The sequence below is a fragment of the Lampetra fluviatilis genome, chromosome 66 (genome assembly GCF_964198595.1).
Source record: "Lampetra fluviatilis chromosome 66, kcLamFluv1.1, whole genome shotgun sequence".
Classification (NCBI taxonomy): domain Eukaryota; kingdom Metazoa; phylum Chordata; class Hyperoartia; order Petromyzontiformes; family Petromyzontidae; genus Lampetra; species Lampetra fluviatilis.
The window spans coordinates 781,849-787,226 of NC_136340.1; the positions used below are offsets into that span (position 1 = coordinate 781,849).

A 5,378-nucleotide genomic window follows, 5' to 3' on the forward strand; every position below is an offset into this window, starting at 1 on the left:
CTCGCTCGGCATTCGACTGATTCTAGATTGACTGATATTATAACAACTAGAAATGAACCCATATTCTCGGCATATTACTGATTGAAATGAAGAGGGTTTTATCTTTAAAAGTTCAAGCTGGTTAGAGCAGCAGGTTACCTAACGATTAGGGAAAATCACGTGATTAAAGTCAAGAGCAAGTCCTTTCAAATAGTAATAACAATAAGGAGAGCCAGAGGCCAAAACATTTTTAAAAGAGTAGGTCTCCCCGACGGGGAATTGAACCCTGGTCTCACGCGTTACATGTGGGGAACCTAACGACTTTACAATCGAGGACTCGGTTAGAGTGGGGCTAATTCGTGATTGACAGCAATTATAACAGAAAAAAACTCATATTCTCAGTAGATAATAGCTTGAAATGAAGAACGATTCATTTTTAAAAGTTCAGGCTTTTGAGTGCAGCAGGTGACTCAACGTTTGGTGAAATTAACGTGATTAAAGGGAACAGCAAGTAATTTTAAATTGTAATAACAATGAGAGCCAGTGGCCATTTTCTTTTTTAAAAGAGTAGTTCTTCCCGACGGGGAATTGAACCCTGGTCTCCCGCGTTACATGTGGGGAACCTAACGACTTTACTATCGAGGACTCGGTCAGAGTGGGGCAGATTTGTGATTGACAGAAATTGTAACTAGGACTTAATAAATAATCGTTTGAAATGAAGAAGGAGTCATCTTTAAAAGTTCAGGCTTTTGAGTGCAGCAGGTGACTTAACGTTTGGTGAAATTAACGTTATAAAAGGGAACAGCAAGTGATTTAAAATTGTAATAACAATGAGAGCCAGTGGCCAAAACATTTTAAAAAGTGTAGCTCTCCCCGACGGGGAATTGAACCCCGGTCTCCCGCGTGACAGGCGGGGATACTAACCACTATACTATCGAGGACTCGCTCGGAATTCGACTGATTCTAGATTGACTGATATTATAAAAAGTAGAAATGAACCCATATACTCGGCATATTACCGATTGAAATGAAGAGGGGTTTATCTTCAAAAGTTCAAGCTGGTTAGAGCAGCCGGTTACTTCACAATTGGTGAAAATCACGTGAATGAAGTCACGAGCAAGTCCTTTAAAATTGTAATAACAATAAGAGCCAGTGGCCATTTTTTTAAAAAGAGTTTTTCTCCGCGACGGGGAATTGAACCCTGGTCTCCCGCGTTACATTTGGGGAACCTAACGGCTTTACTATCGAGGACTCGGTCAGAGTGGGAAGATTTGTGATTGACAGAAATTATAACTAGAAATAATCTCTAATACTCAATAAATAATGGCTTGAAATGTTGAAGGATTCATCTTTAAAAGTTAAGGCTTTTGAGTGCAGCAGGTGATTTAACGTTTGGAGAAATTATCGTTAAAAAAGGGAACAGCAAGTGATTTTAAATTGTAATAACAATGAGAGCCAGTGGCCAATTTCTTTTTTAAAAGTGTTGCTCTCCCCGACGGGGAATTGAACCCTGGTCTCCCGCGTGACAGGCGGGGATACTAACCACTATACTTTCGAGGACTCGCTCAGAATGAGGCTGATTGTAGATTCATTGAAATTATAAGAAGTAGAAATGAACACATATACTCGGCATATTACCCATTGAAATGAAGAGGGGTTTATCTTTAAAAGTTCAAGCTGGTTAGAGCAGCAGGTTACTTAACAATTGGTGAAAATCACGTGATTAAAGTCAAGAGCAAGTCCTTTTAAATTGTAATAACAATGAGAGCCAGTGGCCATTTTTTTACAAAGAGTTGCTCTCCCCGACGGGGAATTGAACCCTGGTCTCCCGCGTTACATGTGGGGAACCGAACGACTTTACTATCGAGGAATCGTTCAGAGTGGGGCAGATTTGTGATTGACAGAAATTATAACTAGGAATAATCTCTAATACTTAATAAATAATCGTTTGAAATGAAGAAGGAGTCATCTTTAAAAGTTCAGGCTTTTGAGTGCAGCAGATGACTTAACGTTTGGTGAAATTAACGTTATAAAAGGGAACGGCAAGTAATTTTAAATTGTAATAACAATGAGAGCCAGTGGCCTTTTTCTTTTTAAAAAGAGTTGCTCTCCCTGACAGGGAAATGAACCTTGGTCTCCCGCGTGACAGGCGGGGATACTAACCACATTACTATCGAGGACTCACTCAGAATGCGACTGATTCTAGATTGACTGATATTATAACAAGTAGAAATGAACCCATATACTCGGCATATTACCGATTGAAATGAAGAGGGGTTCATCTTTAAAAGTTCAAGCTGGTTAGAGCAGCAGGTTACCTAACGATTAGGGAAAATCACGTGATTAAAGTCAAGAGGAAGTCCTTTCAAATAGTAATAACAATAAGGAGAGCCAGAGGCCAAAACATTTTTTAAAAGAATAGTTCTCCCCGTCGGGGAATTGAACCCTGGTCTCCCGCGTTCCATGTGGGGAAACTAACGACGTTACTATCGAGGACTCGGTCAGAGTGGGGCTAATTCGTGATTGACAGCAATTATAACAGAAAAAAACTCATGTTCTCAGTAGATAATAGCTTGAAATGAAGAAGGATTCATTTTTAAAAGTTCAGGCTTTTGAGTGCAGCAGGTGACTCAACGTTTGGTGAAATTAACGTGATAAAAGGGAACAGCAAGTAATTTTAAATTGTAATAACAATGAGAGCCAGTGGCCATTTTCTTTTTTAAAAGAGTTCTCCCGACGGGGAATTGAACCCCGGTCTCCCTCGTGACAAGCGGGGATACTAACCACAATACTATCGAGGACTCGCTCAGAATGAGGCTGATTGTAGATTGACTGAAATTATAAGAAGTAGAAATGAACCCATATACTCGGCATATTACCGATTGAAATGAAGAGCGGTTTATCTTTAAAAGTTCAAGCTGGTTAGAGCAGCAGGTTACTTAACAATTGGTGAAAATCACGTGATTAAAGTCAAGAGCAAGTCCTTTTAAATTGTAATAACAATGAGAGCCAGTGGCCATTTTTTTAAAAAGAGTTGCTCTCCCCGACGGGGAATTGAACCCTGGTCTCCCGCGTTACATGTGGGGAACCTAACGATTTTACTGTCGAGGACTCGGTCAGAGTGGGGCAGATTTGTGATTGACAGAAATTGTAACTAGGACTTAATAAATAATCGTTTGAAATGAAGAAGGAGTCATCTTTAAAAGTTCAGGCTTTTGAGTGCAGCAGATGACTTAACGTTTGGTGAAATTAACGTTATAAAAGGGAACAGCAAGTGATTTTAAATTGTAATAACAATGAGAGCCAGTGGCCAATTTCTTTTTTAAAAGTGTTGCTCTCCCCGACGGGGAATTGAACCCCGGTCTCCCGCGTGACAGGCGGGGATACTAACCACTATACTTTCGAGGACTCGCTCAGAATGAGGCTGATTGTAGATTCATTGAAATTATAAGAAGTAGAAATGAACCCATATTCTCGGCATATTACTGATTGAAATGAAGAGGGTTTTATCTTTAAAAGTTCAAGCTGGTTAGAGCAGCAGGTTACCTAACGATTAGGGAAAATCACGTGATTAAAGTCAAGAGCAAGTCCTTTCAAATAGTAATAACAATAAGGAGAGCCAGAGGCCAAAACATTTTTAAAAGAGTAGGTCTCCCCGACGGGGAATTGAACCCTGGTCTCACGCGTTACATGTGGGGAACCTAACGACTTTACAATCGAGGACTCGGTTAGAGTGGGGCTAATTCGTGATTGACAGCAATTATAACAGAAAAAAACTCATATTCTCAGTAGATAATAGCTTGAAATGAAGAACGATTCATTTTTAAAAGTTCAGGCTTTTGAGTGCAGCAGGTGACTCAACGTTTGGTGAAATTAACGTGATTAAAGGGAACAGCAAGTAATTTTAAATTGTAATAACAATGAGAGCCAGTGGCCATTTTCTTTTTTAAAAGAGTAGTTCTTCCCGACGGGGAATTGAACCCTGGTCTCCCGCGTTACATGTGGGGAACCTAACGACTTTACTATCGAGGACTCGGTCAGAGTGGGGCAGATTTGTGATTGACAGAAATTGTAACTAGGACTTAATAAATAATCGTTTGAAATGAAGAAGGAGTCATCTTTAAAAGTTCAGGCTTTTGAGTGCAGCAGGTGACTTAACGTTTGGTGAAATTAACGTTATAAAAGGGAACAGCAAGTGATTTAAAATTGTAATAACAATGAGAGCCAGTGGCCAAAACATTTTAAAAAGTGTAGCTCTCCCCGACGGGGAATTGAACCCCGGTCTCCCGCGTGACAGGCGGGGATACTAACCACTATACTATCGAGGACTCGCTCAGAATGAGGCTGATTGTAGATTCATTGAAATTATAAGAAGTAGAAATGAACACATATACTCGGCATATTACCCATTGAAATGAAGAGGAGTTTATCTTTAAAAGTTCAAGCTGGTTAGAGCAGCAGGTTACTTAACAATTGGTGAAAATCACGTGATTAAAGTCAAGAGCAAGTCCTTTTAAATTGTAATAACAATGAGAGCCAGTGGCCATTTTTTTACAAAGAGTTGCTCTCCCCGACGGGGAATTGAACCCTGGTCTCCCGCGTTACATGTGTAGTAGTAGGTTCTAATTAGGTGCACACACACGCAGCTTGGAGGCAACACTATTTATTAAACGGTAAATAATATAACACTCTACATGAGGTGGTGACCACCTTCCTCAACTCACTAACACTCTGGAACACGACACAGACTGGACCAGGCAGGCAACGGCCTGCCTGGCCCAGGAAGACGACTCGGGACTTGACGACTCGTGATGTCTTCCCTTTGGAGTACAGTACAACAGCAGCCCCGCTCTGCGTTCACACCACGCTTATATTTGGTTTCGCGTGGCTGGCTCCGCCCCGGCGTGGCTGGCTCTCTTCAGGCCACGCCTCCCTTCCCAGGACACGCCCCACTTCCCCCACCCCTGGGAAGGTCCGGATCCCTCCACCACGTGACCCGCCAGGCACCCCCTTGGGGCCCACAGCCTTCGTACAGGCCAACACAGTAGTGACCGTTCTGTCACTACATCACCCCCCCCTGTATAAACACACAGCCGTCCCCGGCTGTAACACAACTGTGAAACATCGAAAAGGTGTGCCTCCGAACCAGCAACATCAATAAATGACCGGCGACCGATAAGAAATACAATCACGTAATATATACAGAATCGACGAGGGTAAGAGGGAACCGCATAGAAAACGGGGAATTAACAACAAATATACATGAACACTGGCTAACCCATTTACGCTCCAGCACAGCCCCCCCCCCCGTTAGAATCACGCATGCAATGACGTGGCGTCACGACCAGTAGCACGCGTCAGCCATATCGGGGGGGATTTTAACCCAGTCTCTCTCCAAG

At 42.1% G+C, this 5,378-nt stretch overlaps 2 non-coding genes across 2 annotated transcripts; both read right to left on the reverse strand.

The window, feature by feature from the left end:
- Positions 1-848: 848 nt before the first annotated feature.
- Positions 849-920, reverse strand: TRNAD-GUC (transfer RNA aspartic acid (anticodon GUC)). Its single transcript has one exon. It is a non-coding gene; the product is annotated as a tRNA-Asp (tRNA).
- Positions 921-4,235: 3,315 nt separating this feature from the next.
- TRNAD-GUC (transfer RNA aspartic acid (anticodon GUC)) lies at positions 4,236-4,307 on the reverse strand. The gene has a single exon. It is a non-coding gene; the product is annotated as a tRNA-Asp (tRNA).
- Positions 4,308-5,378: the final 1,071 nt, after the last annotated feature.